The sequence below is a fragment of the Corvus cornix genome, chromosome 2 (assembly GCF_000738735.6).
Source record: "Corvus cornix cornix isolate S_Up_H32 chromosome 2, ASM73873v5, whole genome shotgun sequence".
In the NCBI taxonomy this organism is placed as follows: Eukaryota; Metazoa; Chordata; class Aves; order Passeriformes; family Corvidae; genus Corvus; species Corvus cornix.
This window is the reverse complement of record NC_046333.1, coordinates 63,238,066-63,261,845: the sequence shown is the minus strand read 5'-3', so window position 1 is coordinate 63,261,845 and position 23,780 is coordinate 63,238,066. Positions and strand designations below refer to the sequence as shown.

At 42.0% G+C, this 23,780-nt stretch overlaps 1 long non-coding RNA gene across 1 annotated transcript in view; it reads left to right on the top strand.

Moving 5' to 3' along the window:
• The first annotated feature begins 5,612 nt into the window (after positions 1 to 5,612).
• LOC104691423 overlaps positions 5,613 to 23,780 on the top strand; it is a 210,165-nt gene continuing 191,997 nt past the window's right edge. The window contains exons 1-2 of the long non-coding RNA XR_002046244.3: positions 5,613 to 5,689; positions 12,612 to 12,795. This is a non-coding gene — a long non-coding RNA (uncharacterized LOC104691423). The remainder of the gene's footprint in view (positions 5,690 to 12,611; positions 12,796 to 23,780) is intronic.

The window sequence follows — 23,780 nt, the reverse complement described above, 5'->3', positions numbered from 1 at the left end:
CAACCTTATAAAACTCAGTATATCTATTGAGTCTGCTCTTGTTAATATTTGGTAGACCTATAAGCCCCATCACAGGGTCCTCGTTTGAAAATGTTACACTTCATCTAGTGCACATTATATCCTGAGAGCCTTCACCTGCCACAGACAAATATTGGTCATCTTTAGGGAATCCCCTTCAGACCTGCTCCCAGGCCCAGTTTACACAGGGTTTTCATGGGATATCTCTGTCTAAAATAAGAAGCTAAGGTGACCAGAGATGAGGAGGAAAGACAGAAGAGGATGGTAAATGTGTCCAGGTTGGATTTTTCAGTAGTCTTATTTTTACTCCTCTATCTCTGCAAACCCTCAGGAAAGATGGATAGTAAACCTATGTAGAACATAGCTAAAAATATTTACCATATTGATTTTCATCAGAAAGTGCCTGTTTGTCAGCTGAAATGTTTGGGATGAAAGAGACAAGAGAGTGAGTGCTTTTTAAGGAAGAACAGTGGGGTTATAATTTTTAAAGTGGTATCACTGTAGTTTTGCAATTGGATGAGTTGTGTAACAACTACTACTGCAACCCTTCCCAATGAGGCAAATTTATGTTCTTCTCTGAACCAAACAGAATTCCGAATGTCCTATCACAGAAAATGTTTTGACAACATGAAAAATCTCACAGGATGGGGAAACTGTTTTTGCCTGTTTTCCATGAAAGTGAAACCCTGAAGTGGGGTTTATTTTGTTTGCTATCTTTTAAAATACTTGCTATGACTTAAAAAAAAGAAGTAGTTATTTGGAATTTCTCTGAGTTTTGATTTATGTTATCATGTATCTCCTAATGTTATCAAATAAATGCATTTAGTACCTGTACTGAATTAGAGAAATTCTATGTGGTTATATTTCAAATCTATCTGATGAATTGCCAGTGGTTACAAGATGAGTGAGTTTTTCTGTGTATTGCCGTCCCAGTGTTTTGAGAGATGACTGAAGTTCATGCACAGAGTTTCACTGAACTGAAGGTAAAAGATTTAGTTACCTGGAGTTCACAGTTTCCAAGTTTCAAGCAAGATTCCAAGCATTATGTAGAATTCTGACACTGTGGCCTCCTACAAGTAAACAGTTTAGTCCGAAGATGGAAAGCTTCGCTTGGTTGTGAGATCCAGAATCTTTGCTCTTAATTGGGTATGTCCAGCTACCAAAAGACAAGGAAGGTCCCCTCATAAAGTGGTTTTTATTACGTGTATAGCAGTAAATGCTGAAGATGCTGCAGTAGAGACTAAACCCTATACACCTATTTTAGACATTTTATGTTTTCTGATCCTTAATATTCTGTTCTCTCCACCCCTTTCACTGGCATACAATTGAGTACTTCAATTTTTGGAAATAAAATTCTGCAAGAGCTCTGCTGTTAGGTATAATGCAGCCAAAGAAAAGGGCATAAATATAGTAAAAATCATACTACTGTACTGTACCATTTCAGGGAGCTAATATGAAACAAAAATGGAATATGCAGAAAGTGCATTACTGGAGATATTGCTTTCTTATGGAAATGTGTTTTTTTAATAAAATTACATTTCTGATGCCATTTTTAGAGGTGTAATGCTAATGGCCTTACTCTCCTCTGGCATGAGATTTCCTGTAGTTGGTATCAAATCCCTATGAGATGTATGCAAAGTGCCAAAAAGGGGCTCAACCATCTTGAAATTGGTATTTGCTGCTTCGTGAAGAAAAGAAGGTGTTACTAAAGAGTGCTGTTGCAAACAGCTGAAAAGGTGCTGCAGTCTAAAAGATGCTATGAAAGGTAAAGGAATTGGAAAAACAGTTTAGAAGTTAAATCCTAAAAATTGCATGTACCTAGATACGGAGGATGGCCCAGCAGATGGGGAATGGCATGTGACAGGAGCACTGTGTTTCCCTAACCTTCAGCCACCTCTGGGACTGTAAGTCCATCCCTTGGTCTATGAAAGGCCCCTACAAAGTTGTTGTTTGTGCATAGATGCAGCATGCCCCTGGCCAGCACAATGTCATACATGTGAGAGAGAGAGGACTGCTCCATGCCTCAATATGATCTCAGCAGCTGATCTGAAAAAACACCTTCAGTTTAAACAAAACCTGTTTTCAGTATATTTTTTTTAAACTAACAGTGACAGGCATCCCACACACTGGCAGGCATCCGCTTCTGCCTACCCAAAACTGCAAAGAATTGTAGTGAATTAGGGAATTTGTTGCCTGCCTGATTGCTTTTTCACACTTAAGCTATACATAGCAGTGTTAGCTTGGGGTCCTTTAAGGCTCCTTCATATCACTCAAACACTTTTCCAATATCCACAAGGGTGACAATGTGACAGGGTTTGGTCTCTGCTGTTTTACAGCAAAATTTAAGGTACATTCACAAAGGAGTTGCTGTTGAATCCTAATCCAAACAGGGGAGAACAGCCCCTGGCCTTGGATTTCAATCCACTGGGCACAGCAACTCAAATGGGACTCCAGCCTCCCTCCTCTCCCTCTACTCTTTCCTCATCAAAGTGTGATTAACTTAAGAATGTGAAATTGTACTTAAAAATTAACTATACTGTAGTTTAAATATTTTAAGGATGTGCTTGGATCCAGATAATTTAAGAAAAATTTATTTGAGGTGTTTGGCTAATTTAGACTGATTGTGCTGACCTGCACAATCTTAGCTGGGTCCAACAAAGGGTTTTGTTTTGTTGTTCTATCTTTCCCCCCACCCAAAATTAAAAAAATACATAAATACATAATTCCTTCTTCTACCTCTGTGGCAAAACGCCTCTTTTTATGTTGTGTTTTCATGCTTGCACTTTCTATAATTCTACTTAGAGGATATAATTACATTTATTTTTAACATTTATTTATTTAGACATCTAAAATAAGACAAATCTTCTGTCTTTGTAAGTTTCTGATTATTGTTGAGATTCAGAAAGACATTTTTCAAGTATATTATAGATTACATGCTCATCTCCTGTTCATATTTAAAATGTTATGCTCATCTTCCTACTGTGCTTTAAATCACTATTTAAGAACACTCGATTGAGAAAAAGATATTTCATTGCATGGAGAAAGTACCCTTTCCTGAAATGAGAATTCCAATAGTCTACAGAGGAAACTCCTATCAAGAAAAATGTTCTATGGATAAGTACTCAAAGAAAGCTACCCTGAAAATGTATTGTTCACATTTGAACACATTATCTAATTGCAACCTAATCTGAAGATATGAAAGTAATTCATTACATGGCCTGAAAATTGCTGTATGAAGTAGGCATCATAACAGGCATTTACATGCTAAATGTAATAGCAGATTTTTAAAAAACCCAACTATTTAAATGAATATAAATAAATGGCTAATTTAGTAAAATATTTCCATGGAATTATAGCAGGTTCATTGCATATATAATTCTACAATTTTTAAATACATCTTTTAAAAATAGATGGCTGTAACTAAAATAATTCATTAAGAGTAAGTAGACTCAAAATATATGGCTCTGATTTTTATCAGATTAATGCAAAAAAGCTTCTGAATATTTTGCAAATTGAGTTAAATGCCTAGAAGCCAGTGTTGTACCTCTTATCTGACACAGAAAAGTCCGTCTCCCTGAAGATAAATAACACCATCCCTCCCTGCATCTATCCCAGTCCAGAAAAGCTTACCTTTACTTCTGGAATTTCATTCAATTTCTAATTCCAAAGTGAGCCGTGTTGACAAACCAAGGGCAGACTTGGAATATTATGGATTTTTTCCACCTTGGTTGATCAACCTCATACATTTTATTCAAATAATGTCTAAAAGCTCTAATTAGCAGTGGCTAGCGTACCCCCCGAGATGCTTGCTATTGATTTTGCCTGCAGTAAACTAATCTAATTGCCCTCCTTGTGAGAGAGAGGGTGAGCATGAAACAACCGACTTACTTGTGTGTCCGTGAGAGCCATCAGAGTAGCAGTGGGGAGTGGAGTGGCTCTGTGGGGCACTGGAAAGAAGCCAGGCCACGGAGATGGGTAAAGACACTGAGCTTGTGGGCACGCAAATCCTGGAGGTACAGTGCTGCTGTTGGAGAGAGCTTGGATATCATCCTGCTCCCAGATGAAGAATCAAACTCACACGGGAGATGAGAGAAGCAATGTGTTGATTACTGTGCCAAGAGAGAAGAGGGGGCTTATCCATCAGCATTTCACTGATTAAAATGCTTTTCAGGTCTTTGTCTGGGTCTCGGGGCTTTAGTGCCACCCCCAAAATGATAGTGTTCATATAACTGTAAGACAACATCTATTATTGCTTCCTTTGATAGCATTGTGTTTATGGAGGGTTTGATATTGTCTATAAAAACTACTCCTCCATTGAAACCTGGCTGTTAAAAAGCAAAAAGCAAACTCTCAGCCTAAGTGTTTCCTTTAATAAAATGTGAAGGCCCCTTAATTTTTTTGTTACCTATTTGTAAAAATATGTCAAAAGAGAAGTTCAAGCAGATTTATTTTGTATTCCAGTAGAACAAAAATGGTGTTTTCTTTTTTGAAACCACATTTCAGAAATGATTAGTTAATAATGTGGAATTTTTCTGATATTTGGAATGAGATGTCGGTATGTGAGTTATACTGCGATGCATTGGTTTTTTGTTGATAGCTTCACTTGGGCTGGAGTTCCAGGTTTTATTTAAGTTGTAGTAGGATACATTTATCTATTTATTATCACTATAAAAATGATATTAATAAATTACCCCAAGTAGCTCAAAAAGGGTTTTTCCTGTCAGATAGTGGTGTTGTTGATTTTTCGGGGCAGTAATCTATCATGTTCCTCTCAGTACCTATTCTTTTTCTTGCAGCTTTCTGCATTGAGTATGTGTTTTGGAAACAAGCCAGCCTGATCCTACAAATCCTGTTTTTCTGTGTGATTTGTTTTACAAGAGCACTCACATGAGATAGTGGTGCAGGAAAGGGGGGGGGGGGGGGGGTCCTTTGCCTTTTTTTACCGGAAAACTCAATAAATGATTGGCAGATCCTGGCTCACTTTTTGTTGTGTGTCCTTGGATTGCCACGCGGTTCAGTTGCCACAGTTACATCCAGACATATCACAAATACTTTAAGGTGCACCTCTTCCACATCTTTTCTGTGTGTTCCAGCAAACTACCTGGAAGAGGAAAAAGAAGCTTGGCTTTTTAGCATTACTCCTGACACAGTGTGATGTTCTTGCTGCATGGTGACTGTCTCCCTTGGGTTGGCAGTTAGTCCTCAGCTAAAGGGATTCTCCTGTCTTTAGTCATGTCCAGAGAGTAGTTTTTCTTGGAGGCTTCACTGTGGTTTTGGAGGTCTTCAATGTGGTAAGAAATTATTGGCTTGTGGTATGTTTGGGAAGGTGCCCCTGCCTTCTGTGGGCTTTGTTTTGGTGGGCAGTGCATCATTACTGCAATATCTGTCTAGAACTGCTGGTGGTGTTAATGTGTTCATGATCACTACAACACTAGATGCAGCCACAAGCTGGACCAAGACAATGAGATGGGAGATGCCAGGAGGAAGCTAAGGAAGGGCTTAATAGGGACAGCTTACATGGACCAAACCAATTGCTGTATTGGAGCACAACAGAGGCAGTGTCTCAGGAAAAACTTAAGCATAGATTCTTCTCATTTTAGGAGACCTTACAGAGCACAGTGCACTGCAATGATTGCCTGTCCAGCAGCTGGCGGAGAAGGGGTGCCAGGAGGTAAGACTAAGGAGAGTCTGGACCAGAAGTCTTTCAATTTCAAAATTATGTTATGTAATGTAATGTAATGTAATGTAATGTAATGTTATGTTATGTTATGTTATGTTATGTTATGTTATAGCAGTGAGCAGTGAGGTTTGGTGAAGGGAATTTTAACAGGATCAAATGAAATGGTTCTGGCAGCTGTCTCTAGTCAGGACTGAAATATGTGGTTCCAGTGCAAGAGCCACAATGGTGCTTCAGGAGCAAGTTAGAAAAAATGAAAGCCCAAATGAGAGACACCTTTGTGAGTATGAAACCCAAAGGATGGTTTCTAGATGATGTTGAGACTGAAGAAGCATCAGGTTTGGGATAGGGGCAGACTTCGTGGAGAAAAAAAAGAGGAGTGAGTCAAAAGTTGGTTTGGAGGAAGCTGGAGCAGGAAGGGTTGAATGAAGAAGGCAAGTGAAAACTGATGGGAAGATGTGTGATATTGAGGCAGGGCTGAGGATGAGCAGTAAAAGCAGTAAAAGACTATATGTATGAATCATCAGCCTAGAAAACAGTATGCAAACATCTGAGGGCAGGTGAGATTCACCAGACAGGGAGGATGAAATTAGACGAGCAAAAATCCTGGGAAGATAAACATGGAGGATAGGGCAGCTTTTCAAGAGCCGACATTGAGGCATTTAGCAGCTAGGAAGAAGAGAACTTGATTGCTATCTCCTGTTCTGAGCATAAGGAGGATTGCTAATGAGTAAAATATTTCGAAATGGAAGAAAATGTTGAAAGCAACAAAGTCAGTCATATTCTGAGCAAAGCCAGGGAGTCCTGCCAGAGAAACGGAGGAGCCAATGCAGTGTGTTATCTCCTTGGTTATTCTTCTCTCTCCTTGGCATTACGCTTGCTGTTTGTGAAGGCTCCTTCCTGACTGCTCTCATGCAAAGAGAGTGGGGGTTGAGGCCTTCCTCTTGGATGTAATACCTGGACAAGCTGGAAAACTACACAAACCCTGCTGTTGGAAGCTCGAAGGGGCTGATGGTTGGCTGCAGCACGGTGGAGTTGTTTAAGGCCTCTGGTGGGAATTTTCTCTCTTTCCAGAGTATATTAATAGCACAAACCTCCTTAGCTCTTTAGGGATCTCTGAAAATAGCTGCATAGTCAGTGTATGTACTGACAGCATGTATGCCAATTGAGTAGTGGTTCAGTGTGTTATGCGTGTTTATTATTCAGCTTCCACCCCGTGATGTTGTGCCAGAAGAATGGAAAGAGCTGCTGAAGCTGGAGAGACAGGGGAAGAGAGAGGGAGACTAAGGTGGACAGGATGAAATGAGAGAGCACAAGGTACAGAGGGAACAGGTAGGTTTGGATAGAAAAGAAAGTCTGGAGAACCATCAGTGTGAGAAACATTAGAAGTCCAGCAAGTGGGAATATAAATGAAAAGTATCAATTTATTATTATCAATGCAGGGTAAATATGCAATAGCACTGCAAAGAAAGCTGAATTTATTGTTCCTTGGTGTGGGTGGTATATTTCCCATCCCCTTGTCTTTGCTTGAATGCAGTTCTTCTGAGTGATGAGGTGACCTCAGCTGATGAAGATAAATTCAAAACCTACGGTATTGCTAGAGCCTGTTCTGGAGGTGCATTCGTTGTCTTGCTTTTGAGAAATAGGATAGTTGCTTTTAAACAATGGGAGTGGGATTTAACTATAAAATGCTGCTTTAAATAAACTACAACTTTGTGCAGCAGATAGCTGTAAAATAACAGTCCAGGCAAGGAAAATGATGTATGAGAGGAGAGGATAGCAAGGAGAGGGTAAAATTCTGAAAAGAAGGCTTTGTGTTTCTTTCCCTAAGCTAATAAATGTTTCGCTGGTAACCATATTGCTTCTCTGTGTGGTCTGGTATGCCATTTGTTTTCTCTTCACAAGCCATGCTGCAGGGAGTGCAAATTGAGCAGTGAAGTCAGTTCTGAATGGTGTAAGAAATGCATCTTGGCATGCCTCAGATATTTTCAAGTGTGTTCATGTGTACCCTCTCCAGGCTATAAATTCTCTGGGGCATGAATTGGGGCTTTTTCCCTGTTTGGGCTGTTTTGACCGATCTGTTTGTACTGCCCATAAATAAAGATCTAGTGATTCCCAGTTGTACAGAGGAAAAGCAGGACACCTGGCATTTGGCAGTAAGCACCTTAATGTCTTGCCAGAACAGGCTGCAGCAGTTTTGGCCAGATTAGTGAGCACTTTCTTCCTCCTTCCCTGAAGTAAAACCTAACTCTTCTAATTTTGATCACATCACTGTGGGCAGCAGCAGTCTGAGTCCTGCAATTCTTCGTATCGATACCTTCATTCTTCTCTTTGGCCCCCTCAACTTTCACATTCCCTCCAGGTAAAATATCACTGTATCACTGCAAAGATTTACCTTCTGAAATCTGCTGCTGTTCCCATGTCAATCTCCTTCCATGATTTATGTACTTCACATTAAATTCAAGTGTTCTTGGTACTTGTTCTTTATTTCACTGCCCTTTCTTAATTCATTGCACTTACCTACCTTAATTTCTTTGAAAATAATGTCACTGCTATACATCTGTCTAAATTTTGAACCCACTTAATGATTTCAGCCAAATTTGACAGAACAGTGGGTGTCTCCAAGATCAGATGCTTCTATGGGTGTTGTGTAAATAGGTGTTTGACTGAAGGAGAGAGACTGTGTTACTGATGTTATAGAAGGAAAAGGGAATGAGTTGTGCATCAGAGAATCTCTCATGTGACAGCTCTTGCACCCTAGGTTTCCTCAGTTCTGGTACTTGGTCATCAGTTTTTTCTTTTTCTGAGGTCTGACACTCCCTGGCCACCTGCATCTTGCCTTTCCAAATTCCCAGGCAAAGAGTCTCAGTGTGCCGTTGTGTCACTTTCCTTACTAGAAGATGGCTTTCCTGGGTTGATTTGCTCCATGTTCCCCCAAACTGTTCACTGTTATTGGGGTGCTGTCCTGGTGGCAGGTGAAGGGAGGATGCAGTGTACATTTTGCTATCCCCTGCCAGCTTCTCCACCTCTTCTTTCAGGTTTCTTACTTCCCTGGCTTGCTCCTTTGTTTCTGTGCTTTATGTACAGGTACATAGCAATTTGAATGCAGTGATGTATATTTTAAACAGATTATGTCCCGTAGGGTGGATCCAGTTATACTGAAACACGTTCAGCTGTAATAGGTCTCCTAGGCCAGGCTACAACAGGAGGGCTGTGACAGCACAGCTGCACCCGTTTGCAGGCTTCACTTATTATTGTTCGTTCCTGCCCTGAAATTTCCAGCATTATCCAGCTATCTATCTGTTTGCATATTTAGTGCTTGCCAAGTTGTCTACATCTGTTTTGCTGTAGGGCCATCTTGGTAAAAAATCATAGCCCAAAAGAAGTAGTTTTACTACAGCAAATGCTGTCCTCTTGACCAGGGACGCTGCATCCATTTGGGAAAAGCACTCATATATCATGGGAAGAAGACTGTTCTCTTGTCTCATACAAATATGACTAATGTCCCTGTGCCCCAGACAAGGGGATCAACTTCTGGCCAACCCTGGCAAACCCCTCCTTTCTCCAGGTCTCCTGGAAAATTACTCCCAAAAGAATGCTCCGGTATATTGACCTGACTCATGTGCCTCATTGCCTTGTGCACATTTACTCATTTCAGTAATAGACACAAAAAAGGAAAAACACTTAGATAGCTACTGTGAAAATGAGTGTATTAAGCCCATCAACAGAAAGGAACATATGGAGAAGAGAGATGAAACAGATCCCCCTCCAAAAGGCCATTATTTGGCTACACCTCAGAAGGAAATAGTGTGCCAGCTGCTGCTATAGCCCTGGAGGAAAAAAGCATTTTGCAGCAAGGTGGAGTCACAGGGGAAGACTAATGGAGTCCCTTAATAAACATGGACTTATCCATAGCAAGGAGAGGAGAAACGGCGCACTGGATTGAAATTAAATCACTGCGGTGTGAGAGGCTTGTGATCTTGCTGTTTGCTTGACTCCTTATTCCCACAGCCATAGGAGCTCAGGGAGCTGTGTTTGGGTACTCATTGTTCAGCACAGGAGCAGTCCTTGGCACTTGCCCACGCTTACAGAAGGCTCCCAGCACCCCTGGAAGCCCAGCAAGGTCCTTGGCCCAGCTTTAGGAATAGCTGAAGAGAATTTCTTGAGGTAATACAAAGCACAGATGAGTTGCACAGCAGCTGTGGCAACACATGGCACACAGCTCAGAGCGGTGCCACGTCAAGGTGGTAGCAGAGGTCCAGAAAGCAGCACAGCCAGGCCCAAGTGCTCAGGGGGGCTACTCACCAATGTGGCTGCACTGCTTCCATTCCTGGGCTCTTGCTTGGGCTTTTCTGCATTGTTTCCCAAGGGGAGACACACCCTGAGACCTGGTAACAACCTGCAAAGCCTCTGGAAGCCCCTGAGCAGCAGCTGCCGGGCAAGAGGGTGCTGTCATTACCTATTTATACAGCCGCAGCACCACGGGCATTGTCAGTGCCACTGGGTGTGCAAGAAATGGGGACATAATGACATAATTTTCTCCTCTTTTCGAGCAAGGTTGCTATTTCATGGGATCTTTGAAAGAAAGAGATTAGATGGACTGAAACTCATCAGGGAAAGACAGGGGAATCCTTCTGGTGATGAGAGAGGCATCAGCACATTCCCATCCCCACTGGGATAAGGTTATGTTATAATGCTGTTGTAATAAGATGTCAGACTGGCTGATAATATCCACTGCCATATGATTTTGCAAAGCTTTGGCTTGGGAAGAAATACTTGTTTTTCTTCAGCAAATCCATAGAGAATAAATTCAGAAAGTTCCTTTAAAACTATAACCTCTCTAATGTAAAAGTGAGTTCAGGAGGAGTAAAGAACAGCCATGGTATCACAATGAAAAGTGAAATTCAACTTTTAAAGTGTTTTCTTCAAACGTAATTTAACAGAATACATGCTTGTTTCTTCCAAAATGTCAAAGGCATTTATGAGTCAGAGTGCAGCAGATAATTCTCTAGAGGATAAGTAAAAAAAAAGAAAAATGATTTTTAAAAATCTCAATAATTTTATGAATACTTCTATTAAAAAGATTAGCAAATGCAACACAACCTCCAAAGTAAACAGCCAAATACTGTAGCATATGTTTGTGTGTCTGTGAAAGCGTGAGTATTTTTCAGTTGCTATTAACTATTTCAAATACTAAATGGCAGCATTTCAATTCTCTTATAGTCCTTTTCTCTCTCCTTCTTCAGTAAGTGGTACTGGGGTCTCTGTCTCTGCCAGGAATGGAAATTCTCTTGGTAAAAAAAAAGAACCAAAACCAACTTGACCAAAGTATCTAGTGAAAAGTACAATACGACAGAGTATGCTGAGCACTAGATAAAATCGGCCAGAATTTACCTATCAAAGGCAGTTTCAAGTCAACAAAAAGCTGTGCTAGCTTACAAAAACCAAAAAAAAAAAAAAAAAAGAAATAGAATGAGGCAGAGCTGAGGGCAAGAGAGGCTGCAGAAATTCTACTTCCACTGCCTAAATTAATGGGTGGAGAGTGAAAGGATGTCCTTTCTTTTTTTTTTTTTTAACCCAAGAAGGCCGAGTTGCTTTAAGATGATTTGTCAGGTGACAGTCTTGAAGGGAGTCTGATAAGTTTGTAAGTTATTCTCCTTGCTCGTAAATTCCATTAATATCTCTCTCACCTGGAGGGGAGTGGAACTGTGTAGTTATTTGGTGTTATTCAGCTATGAAGGGTCTGTAAGTGTCTTATTAGGCCAATCTACTTTTAAAAATAGTTTCTTTTAATAGAAGAGAATTTTTTCTGCATAAATTGTCTATGTGTTTATTGGATGCACTCTACTACAATGCATAAAGCTAGATAAGTCCCACCCCAACACACACCAAGCAATTATTGCTCTAAATCTGAAACTATCTGAATTTGCCTGGTGTGAATGGGTCAGCTGAAGCCAGTTCCTCTCTAATCAGTCTGCAGTGTGGATTTAGGTACATCCAAGACAAACTGTAAGGCCGCAAAGCTCCTGAGATTAAAACTCTGGACATTTCACATTCATGAAGTGCTTAATGTGCTTCGATTTCTGTCACTTGGGACACAATGCACAAACTAAAGTCAGGGTGACCCCATGGGCCAGGCTCCTATGGAGCCATTACAATGTATTTATTCTGTAATCCTCAAAACTGGGAGGGATCTATACAATAGACTAATGGCTTCAAAGGAGTCCGTTCAGCCTTCTGGGTGGAAAAATGCACTTTTTAACCCTTACAGTGCTGGCCTCTTGCTGGGTGCACCCACCTAAACAAGCAAAGAAGCCCTGCGGGCCTTGGTGGGGAGGACACACAAGGTTTGGTGTCCAGGGTGGAGATACTGAAACTCTGATTGGACCTGAGAGAAAACTGGAGGTGAGGATGTGCCTTCTTTGGATCCATTCACACCTGACCGTTCACACTTCTGTTCCTAGCGTACAAGATAGCTCTGTAGAAATCAGTTGAGACAAATATCATCATACATACGTCTAAATACATTCTCAAAATCCTGCAATGCCAGAGGTACCACTTATTTTTCAGTTTGCATGGTGCATAGGCACTCATGTTTATAGCTTTTCATAAAATCTTTATTAAATGTCATTGGGGTTTGAGGTTTTTTTATTTTTTTTTAACAAAGAGGATCAGCAAGGTCAAGGCAATACAGTACATTTCCCTAGCTCCAGCTGATACATATATTTTGCTTGAGTAAGATTTCCAGCATTTCTTTCACTTGCTTCCCTAGGTAGATTCAATAATCACAAGAGGCAGGTTGGTACCTGAGAGGTTGCTATCCTTTATTAATCTGCTTAGCAGGTGCAGCACTGATGTAACTTCGAGAAAACACACAATGCAATTCTAATAATAAACTTCTCTGTCTTCCCAAAAGGTCCTTCTCCTCAGATGGGCTTGCTTCACATCGTCCTTGGCCCTTTAAGGAATACTCTGTGCATGAGGCATGCCAGATGCAATATGTTGGAATGTGGAAATCTTCCTCCTAAGTACTGTTCTGAGACCAGAACCTGCACCCTTGCCTCACTGATACTGCTGCAGAAGTGCTAGCTGTTGCTGAGGTAAAAAAATTCCTTTTGAAAGGTTAGATTCTTCAAGTTTTGTAGTGGCTGAAATAGATGATGTGTTAACTATCATGTGACCTGAATGAAATGGAAGGATATAACAGGAGCCATATGTATACTAGGAATACAAGTTCCTGGATTGTCAATCCACTTATACAGTAAAATCTTGCAAAATATTTTAAGAAAAGGTAAAGCAAAGGGAAATTGAAAGTTGAGATGTTGTCTAACTTCTGGGTCATAACTCATAACTGGGGAATCATTTTCCATGTGGACTCTTCTTTCAGAACAGACCGTGTCTGCTTTATTCTGCAAGTTCTCACAACCATAAAAAGAATTGAATGTGGTGTGCAATGATCTTACATGAAAGGGCTAGCCAAGACAGCCAGGAGAAGGTTACCTGTGTTACTGCTGACACTGGTCAGGCCCATGCTTTGGATCAGTCCTAGGGCCTTCATGGTAGTGGTACCCAAGCAGCTGGAATAATTGTTGCTCAAGTTTTAATGTGCTTTAAAACCATGTTACACTCAAGACTTCTGGTATGAAATGACCTATTTGATTTTTAACTTAAAGTCTGCGATTCAACTGTTCCATCATGGAAACCATGCAGCTGCATCTTACTAGTTTGGCTGCAGTGATCTGGTAGGTAGGATCCTTGGTGCTTCTGCCCCAGCACTGGGAGTTTGCAGAAATACTGCTGCCTGTGACAGGAGCATTGCCCTGTGACTATCACCAGGAGTGGGGTTTTGGTGTGAAGATACACTTTGGGAACAAACACTCCAGAAAGGTACTGTACCAGGGTGCTGTTTTCCATTTGATTCTGTTCAGTTGTAGCATAATAGGTATGGCTTGATTACATATTACAGTTTTAGGCTACTCGCAGTCAGCTGTAACTTCAGCATAGGACTGTGTTGATATTGACAATCAAGCCAGCACACTGGATGGAGAGTTTTATTACTTTACTGTAACTTTCAGTAATGGACGGACACCCAATATCACTGTCTGAGGTGCATGTCTAAGGAAACTGACAACTTCTTTCACTGCTCCTCCCCTCTTCATTAAGACTGAGAAGCTTCAAGGGTTTGGCAGCTGAGATATTTGTAAATACCTAATTAATGAATTATGAGGAAAGCTTTTTACCAAAGTGCACCTCCCTCTACCAGCAGCACATGTAATCTACAGAAGCAGTGGCTATAAAGTCTTGTCAAGTACTTTTTTTAATCACTGTTTTGATATTGCCTTAAAGCTTCATCTGAGACTGGAGCTGGGCTGAGTCTGGTGCAGACGTGAAATAAAAAATGGTATTTGCCTCAGGAAATGTACAACCCAAAAGGCTAACTAAGGAAAGCACTGCCAGGAAAAAACAAACCCCTCAATTTCCAGGGGGAAGCTGAAGTATAGATCTGGTACAAAGCCACACAGGAAATCTTGTACAAGGAGGGTTATCACATACTACTGTACTACTTCAGGATTACTCCTAATGTAAGAAGAAATAAATAATGATGGGTCTCAGGTTTATGAAATTTGGCTGTAGAGATATCTCTAGGTAGTCCAAGAGATATAATTAGGGTCGGGCTTCTGCCATCTTTTGGCAAAAGAAGAAATGGCTCCATATGACACAGGAGATACATCATAGTCACTTTTGACACTTGCCAGTGGTAGATGTGTAAAATCTCTCTGATGACTGGGGAGAAAGTGGTCTGTACGTTAGAGCACCCCTCTGAAGCTGGCAGACTGGGGAGCCAAAAGTTGTGTTTCCCACCCGAGCTGGGGACCGACCGTTGTGTTTGGCATTCCCGTCTGTGCGCTCTCCTGGGAGCTGTCTGGCTACATGTCATTTGCTGTGTCCGCCAGCTACATCTCAGATCCAAATGCAAAATCCACTACTCAGGGACATTATGTGGATTTGTGACACTACCCGTGGGACTTCGGATCCATAAACCAATGAATGGATTACAATGAGGCATAAATATAGTATTTTCATGGATGACATATAATCCTACTCAATTATTGTTCCTGTCATGTAAAGGGAAACTGTACCCATTTTTCTCATCCCTGCACACTGAAATTTCAAAAGAAAAGAAATGCTCGATGCAAAAGATTCCATCTCGTAGCTCCCTGCCTTTTATCTACTAACAATTTTAAAGCTTATATTTCCCATTATTAGGTGTTTCCTATAATTAGTTTTTTGTATCTCTACAAGATTTTTATATGGGAAATTCACTTGACAGAAGCATTTAGTTTCTGGACTGAGCAGACTGGTATGTTAGTCTCTGAATGGTGAAGTGCGTGTCACATCGTGTACTCTCATTTATGTCTGGATTGCCGTGCCTGGAAACAGCTTTGCCTTCTGTTTTGCTTCTACGAACTCTTTCTGGTTTTGAGAAACTGCTGCTACTTTGTCCTTTGCTTGAAACGACTTGGATATCATAGTAGTTTCAGGATCCAGCAAGATGTGAAATATCTCGTGCATAAAGACTTAATCCTTTCTATCAGTACGAGGCAGTTTTATGGGTGTGGATGCTCACAATAGGGGGACAATAAGGAAAATTGAGCTTGTGTTTTGTTTCCTTTTAAGACTGAAATGCCATGTTTTATTGTCAATCTGTCCTCTTTTTTTTTTTTCCCCCCAAAGCTGCCCAGGCAGTAAAAAACCTTTGGATATATGAAGTTAACATTATAATGCTTAAAAAGAATGTTTTATTAGAGAATGGATATGTGCGATGTTTGTCCATCAGGCATTTCTAGTGCAGTATGTTAAAGCTTTCTTCATACTGCAAGAGGTGCTGAAGGGGTGCTGTAGACAAAACCCATCTCTTGTAGCAAGAACTGTGATAGCTCCACAGCACCATGTCCTGCATGTGTTTTACAATGCAGAAGCAGCTGTCCTGTAACATTCAGCTGACTGTTTGTAATAGGCAGTGGCTTTGTCAGAATTCTTCCTTGCATTTGAAAGAACTCTTTCTGGTTATGCATGGAACTGTGGGTGTCTCAAGACAAATACAAATATGTTGCCCATAGTCAATCCCACACAGGAATTTAATCAGTGCCCTTTCCTTCTGGTTAGAAAAGTTTTAGGGCACTTACGGTATGCTCTGAAACTACAGCCAGTTTCCTTAGAGGAGCAAATGAAGCATTTACATTTTCCTGTGTGGGCTGAGCTCTTTAGTTGAGTGTTACCCACTGCTGTTTTTTCCCCTCTCACCTCTGTATACCCTCACCATAGCCACAGAATCTGCTTTTGAAAGGGAAGGTCAGACATGCACTGCTGTATTTGTAACGCAGGGATCGCTGCAGTTCTCAGCACAAGTGCTTTAATCATCCTTTCATCTAAAGGAGAAGCATCTGGTCCTAAATGTGCGCTTTTTTGCCCCTTCTGCTACAGTGCTACACGGATGGTTGATTAAACCACCCCTCCTTTTTCCTGGCAGCAGGATTGGGATGGCTTGCTACCTTTGTTTCCACTTGGGGCCTCTAAATGGGGCTCTATAAAGGGAATAATAATAAGGAAGATCCAAGGCTTCTGTTGGACCCTCTCCCCAAATTTAATCTGTGCCCAGGCCCCACTGGCCAAGCTGCTCTTATGTACATTGCTAGGTCTTAAAAAAAACCTAAAATAAAGAAGCATGTGAATGAGATGATGCTGGAAAAGCCAGTGAGGAAACCAAATGCTAGGTGTATTTGTCTTAAAACACCCGGAACGGTTTAAGATGAAAGACCCAACTGCAAAAGGAACTTCTTTAAACTGTGGTTTAGCTTAAATTTACATAGATACAGACATTTGCTGTTTCCTTTACACAGATACACACATTTGCTATTTGCATTACACAGATACAGACATTTGCTATTTGATATTGCAAGTAGATCTGTGCCAAGTAAGATCTTCCCTTTCCTCCTCCTCCTCAAAAAAGTTACAAAATCATTTCATTGCAGCTTTAGCATTTGGAAATTTCAAATTAAATGAAGTTGCATTTAGAAATGAAGTATCATTGCAATATTTGAAATACTGAAACATATGAATGTTGACACAAGATATTATTTATTTTTACTTATAAATTGTGGTCAAAGCAATTCAGGAGAAGTAACCCAGGCAATCTTTCTGTTAGTTTGGCTGTGGCCTTAGTGCTCTGCTTTTCATAGAATCATAGAATGTCAAGGGTTTAGAATGGACCTTAAAGATCATCTAGTCCCAAATCCCACTGCCATTGGCAGGGACACCTCTCACTAGATCAGGATGCTCAAAGCCTTATCCAACCTGTCTTTGAACACTACCGGGATTGGGGCATCCACAACCTCCCTGGGCAACCTGTTCCAGGGTCTCACCACTCCCACAGTAAAATATTCTTCCTAATGCCTAACCTAAATTTCCCCTCTTTCAATTTGCACCCTTTACTCCTTGTTCTATCACTATGCTGTTCACCTCATGTATGTAAGGTAATGGGTGCCTTCCTCTATGGGTTGATACTTGCTTAGGTTCACTCTCTCATACGCAAAACCCACCAGAACTTCTGGATTTCCTTGTTTATATTAGGTTCAAAGTAACAAAACAACACATGGATGCCATCTTTTCATCAAATGATCCCTAAAGAGGTATTTTTCAAACATTCTGAGTGCGCTGAATCCCTCCATTTTCCAGTGAAGGTGCAAAGTGTTGTACAGAGAATTTTAGGCTGGTGGGAGTGAGTTTGTTCAGAGGCTCCACGTGGAGCCCCAAAGCTTTGCAGGTGGTTTATCGCTCCCCAGACGTCTGAAGTCGAAGTGAAGGAGGGAGAATTGGTCCTAGCAGCAACACAGCTGCAGGTAACGTGGTCCCCTTTTAGAAGCAACTGTGCTTACTTTTTGGGCTGGTGCCAAGTCCAGGAGAGCTATTCACTTCCACACTTCACACTTGGCTCAAGTTGCATTTGTCTGAGCAGAAATAGGAAGCTGCTTTTCACCCTGAAAGGCCAGCAGCTCTCCCCATCTGATGCCACAGAGACCAAGGAGGAAGGGAGATCTGAAAGCCTTTCACACTGGCTAATGAAACATATATGAGATTGGGGCTGGTTGTGTGCCAAAAGAGGCTTTCAGCTGAGGCAAAGCATTGCTCCTTGACCAGACCTCTCTGACCACAGTACACCCATCTTCCCTTCCCTAAAATCCACTTAGGACCTCCTAGGCTCTGTCCTGGCAGCTGCAGGGTATCTCAGTACCCTTCTCACTGCAGATCCCCTGTCATTCCCTGAGAATGACCTGGAGTGGCATCCTGCTCTCTTCTCTGCCCCAGGCATAGGTGACCAGATGGCCTTTCAAGAAAATTCTGCCTCCTTTGCTGACAAGGCTCCTGGAAGCCATCCTGCTGCTGGTAGCAATGTTCCCAGAGGGAAAGGTCAACCTGTACCATGTACCTGCTGGCCCTCCTCTGCCTGTGGCTTCACATGGAGCTGTACCTGCCCTGGGCTAGAAGAGACTATACTCTTGATGGTCTGATGTGCTAAAGGCATGACCCACACCAGAAAATTCTGCAGCTTTGCTCTGTGAAAAAAAAACCAACCATAGACATATTATGCCAGAATAAATGTTCTTTTGCTAGCATGGCTAACTTGGCTCTAGAAATCTCTGAAAGATGGAAAACCAACATGGGAAGGACTTTTTGGTGCTATAAACTGCATTCACAAGGCTTGAATTTTAAGCCCAGCCTTTCTTACCCAATACAGACATAGCAAGTTGTGCTCTAGAGGGCTTCATTTAGGATGACTCCCTCTAAATTTTCTCTAATTTAGAACCAAGCCAAATGAGGCCTGAAGAAGTGTCACACTATTAAAAAAAAAAAGGCAAAGGGATGAATAATTTGCTAACTCATTCACAACATGTTTCTAGATCTGGAAGATGATTCTTATGTTTACCAGCACAAGTCAAGCTAAGAGGATGCTTTCGTGCTGTTTTTGTGAAGGTTGTGCATGCTGCATTCCTCCTTGTGTGGGGAACAAAACCAGAGCAGGATGCAAACTGCTTCAGATTTCTCCCACTGCTGACCTTGCTGCCACTTGTGCCAAAATGAAGAAAACAAATCCTTGGAAATCACCATGTGTGTGTTTCAATTTTTAATTGAAACTTTTTAGCTGAGCTGAAAGGTGGGGGTGGTGGGAGGGAGAGGGGAAAAAACAAAGCAACACACTTCCCTCTGCTCCCAATGAAAAGAAACTAGAGCTATTAGATTCACTTCAATTGCCTCACCTGACCTGAAATGAACTCCCTCCCTCAGGCCTGTAAGAAAATTCAATTAAAAGGTCCATCTGTGAGGCAGCAGCTGAAGGGGAATTACTGTAGGGAGGTCCACATTTTCATAAAAAAAGAAGCCCCCCTCTCTCCCTCCCCTCCTTCCTCCTCTCCTTCCCCCTCTATCCCTGATTGGGCCCGTTCCTAACCACTAAACCACAAGTCCCCCCAATTAACCAGATCTGACCAAATACCCTTTATATGCTCCATTCAGATGTAGAAACACTGTAGATTTCGTACACCCCTTAAACACCATGGGGTGGGAGAGGGGGGAAGGAGCAGAGGACAAAAGTTGGAAATCGGAACGTCCTGCCCCAATTAAGCTGGCTGATGCAATGGATTAAAGGCTGCTAATATGCAAAAGACTGTGCTGGCAGTGAAAATAATCACCATAAGGCAACAACAGTGTGCAGCAGCTTAAAAAACGCAGAGGTGACAGGGAGAAAAAGCTGGCTCCAAGGACCTGTCTGAAAAGTCTTACCAGCTTGCTTGCAGTACCCTGCCCCGGCCGTGCTCTTATGACAGAAATCTGTCCTAGATGCTTGGCTAGGATCCGATATGTTTGGGGCGTGGTGTCGTGTGTTACTCCTATGGAGGTATGACAGAGAGCCTGGGAGGGATTGGGACAGCGTGCATGGGTGAGCCACATATGGCACGTGGCTGCCGTGGAAGGTGAGCCCTGGCTCTGGTCCTGCAGGCTGAGGGGGACCTGGGGCTGTGCCTTGTGCTGCCTCCCACCTCTGGGGCCACTTCCATCCAAGGGAGGCTGATGAAGAATCAGGAACTGGCATGCCTTTTATTTTCTTAATAACATTTTTTCAGGTGCATTATGCTGGGGTTTGTAACAAATAACCAAGTGGTTCCTCGAGCTCCTGTGTGTTTTGCTTTGTGCTAGCAGAAAACCTGACTTAACCGTGCCTGAGAATACATGCACTCCCTATGCACTGACTTCATTTGTGCTTGCACAGTGTGTAATCAATCACTTTAAAATATCTAGCTCCCAGTGCTTGCTTCCCTGGCATGGTGTATATTGTGTTGAGCTACATCAGTTCAGGAGGATTCATTCGAATATCGACACTTTGTGAGTTCTCATCAGGTAGGACTCTTGGAGCAGAGCACAATTAAAATCTTTACACTACCCTGCTAATATATACATATATATATATATATATATATTTGCTTAGAAACAGAAATGGAACAAATCTGTATTTGTACATGTACATGTACAAATAATGTAGTTTGGGATAATAAGGGGGAAAACATATCAACAATTCATGACACGAAATAGGTGTTAAGTATGCTATTAGATTTTCTTTTTTTGTTAGGCTTAAGATTTAGTATCGAGAGCCTGTGCATTTGCTTTACAGATATTTGGCGTATAAGATATTTTAGACTGCATGGAGCAAATTGATCCTTTGGTGTCTTTATTGGCTTGTTTTCACTTTTTCATTAAATATGTAAAACGAACCTTGTTTTACTGCAATATCAACTGAAGTTCTATTAAAAAAAAATTATAGACAGTCCAGACAATAAAAGGCCTTGTATATCAACCAGAGATTGGTTATCTGCTCAACAAGATCATTAACTGTGCCCAGGGGGAGACAGCTGAGGCAGGGCCGATGGAGAGAAGATGCTAAAAATTAATTTTACAAGGAAAGTTAGCCCTGCCAAGTTTGATTTGTTTTAGGGACACTCCCTTACTCTTTATTATTCATCTTTCAAGGCAGCCTTTGAAATCAAGCAGGCTTTTGATGAAGGGGTTGGGGTTTTTTTTTTACAATGCGTATTTCCGTGAGATACCCAAAATCTCACTCATACAAATTGTCACAGCTTGACAGACTTGGAACCTTATAATGTTAAATCAAGTCCTAGTGGAGGTGTGTTGGGGAGTGTGAAATAGAGTCACTGGCTCCTCCTATGCTGAATGCTTTGCACTGGAAATGTTGAATGTTGTCTTCCATAACATGCTTATAATTAATATTGTGCAGGGCACCCTCTATGCAGCTGCTCTGTATGTGTGCGGTGTATGGGGGTTTTTTGCAAGGCTTTCCAGCTGCTTTCAAGCTGTTCCTTTGAATCTGCCACAATATTCACGCCCTCCTCCCCCACCAGGCTGAAGGACACTTGAAGATTTGTTTCTTGTTGACTATTTAAAGCCCAGGTATCTCTCATGATTAATTGTGAGCCAAAACTGAATAGAGGTCGGGTGAAGAGAGAGGGGGGAGCAGTCAGCTTTCAGCAGACCACGTCTGGAATAGGGGTTTCTCCAGAGAAAGGAAGGTCTTCATGCATTAGCACTCTTTGCCTAGAGGAAACCCTTGCCTGTTCAGGAAACCTTGACCAAAACATTTAGCAGCTCTCTGTCTCTCTTTTCTCCACAGATGAAGGAGATGGAAGAGATGACCAGAAAGGATGACAGAAAGGTCTCTCAGAGCTGACAGGATAATCATTTGCTGAGCACAGTAAAGGGATTTAGGCTCTTGAGAGGGAAAAAAGTCACCAAACACTCTAAAAAATAAGAGCAGATACAGGCAGCCTACAAGGTTTAATATGGGCAGTTGAATGACCTGTGTCACCTTTCTTGTGACCTCCTCTTTGCTTTTGTTTTTTTTTTTTAAAGCCATGCACCTGTGTGTATAATCATCTCGTAACTTAAAGAAGTACTCTTCCTTTACCAATGATAAATCTGAGATGCATTCTTAATGCAAGGAATTAATGGAATATCCTTCAGCTACATAAGATGAGATCTTGAGAAACTGTGTGATAGAATGTAATGGCATGGGCAATCACTTAGGGGCTAATAAGAATTTAGGTAAAATGGGAATCCATCAATTGTAGATGACAGAGAAGGAGAAAGACAAGACGAAAGACAAGACTGGCCTATTAGTCAATCACAGAATGTCTGTGAACCTCTGAAGTGATGTGGCCAGGATAAAAAAAAAAAAAAAAAACAGGCAAAAAGTGCAAAGGTGTATCTGACAGATGATGTTCAGCAAAGAGGAGGAAAAGGGAAGTATTATTCCACTGGGCTCCTATTTAAGAAGGCTTTGTCTGGTTCTGGCCATCTCCACGGGTAAAAGCTGAACTCAGGCTATAGCAGAGACAGGCTTCTTGGGCAATTGCGAAAATAGGAAGTTTATGTTCCAGGAGGAGTGTAGAAGAGCTGGGCTTATTCAATCTAGGAAAAGATAATTTAATGCTACTTTTTGTCTCTAAAGATACAGAGCTCAGCAGCAGGACTATGAGTTAAAGGGCAGTGCTGGCATGAGAATAAATGGATGTTAACTAGACACAGAATTTCACCAAGGCTTCCCAACCGCTCTGGAAAGAGGCTCTGTCACACTGACCACTCGCTTCAGCCCGGCCAGCACCTGCGCTGCGCAGCAAGAGTGGGGAGCAGCCGAAGGCTCTTGGCTTTAAAGCTGCTCCTCTGGAGTTCAGCTCTGCCCAGGGGAGCTGAAGCTCCAGGTGCTGTGGCTGTCAGCTGCCCCGACAAGGGAGAGGATAAAAAGTAGCAGGGAGGCTTGCTACAGGAAGTAATCAAAGTCTATTAGAGGGTATCCACAGAGGACAAGACCAGATCAGAGCGGCGCAACAACTTATAAAGGGAGGCATTACAACGGGGATAGCCTGACAGGGGACCAATAGGGGTCTTCGGGGGAGGGATAGGGACAGGCATAGACATTCATGTGGACTAATAGTCTCAAGGAGTGGAGGGAAAGGGGTCACATACGGGGCGTCGAGGTTTAGGGGATTTCCAGAGGGGAGGTATCAGAAGGGGCAGGATCTCAGGGGATTGACGAGGACCATATAAGGATAAACAGCGAGGGCTTAGCTGATGGACACCGAAGTTTCGGGAATAACGGGACGGGTTTGGGTGATTGATGGAGAATTGACTGGAACAAGGGGAGGAGAACAACCATATAAGGAGCACTGGGGAAGCGGCTAAAGTTCAGGGTGTACCAAGTGGGAACGGAGGCAAAGGGGGTAACCAGATTAAACCATTAAAACATATAACCACATTACCACAAGGCTCCAGAGAAGTTGTCCTGTAGGAGTCAGATGGGGCAAATGGCCTCTTTGACTTTCTTATGGCACTGAATTGCTTAACTGTGAAAAACGAGGTTCACTCTCCTGTTAGAATTTAAAGAGTTTAATATAAAGACAGTAAGAGACACATAAAATAAAGCAAAGGGATAACGGCCGGGTGCCTTGGCGCTCTGCCAAGAGCACACCTGATGCCCGAGGTGAGTCCTTTTTATACCATTTTTACTGCCTGTTCTCTATTCATATTAACACTTTTCCTGGGGCTGTTCTGCATGGCCACTCCTTGGTTCCGCCTTTTTAGAGCATGCGTAGTCTTCTGCCTTGTGGTCTTATTTCTTTTGATTCTTGGGGTTGGGCCCGCTAGGTAAGAGTCGATGTAGGGTGGATCTCTTAATTCTCCAGACAGTCAGGGCTGATTGCAGCTTTGGCCTCTTTGCCCCCCGGGCAGAGCGGTGATAAGGGCTCTCGGACCCTCCTGGCCGCCCGTTCTCCAGCGGAGCAGCCTTTGGGCCCTTTTGTTCCCTGGACAAAGTGTTGATTAGCAGCTCCTTGGGCCTCATCCTCTGCTCGCTTGGAGGTTATCTTACTTGCTCACACTTGCTAACATTCTTGCTAAAACGAGAGAAAACTACCTCCACACAGCAAAAAGCATTTCTAACATTATATAATATCTACCTTAA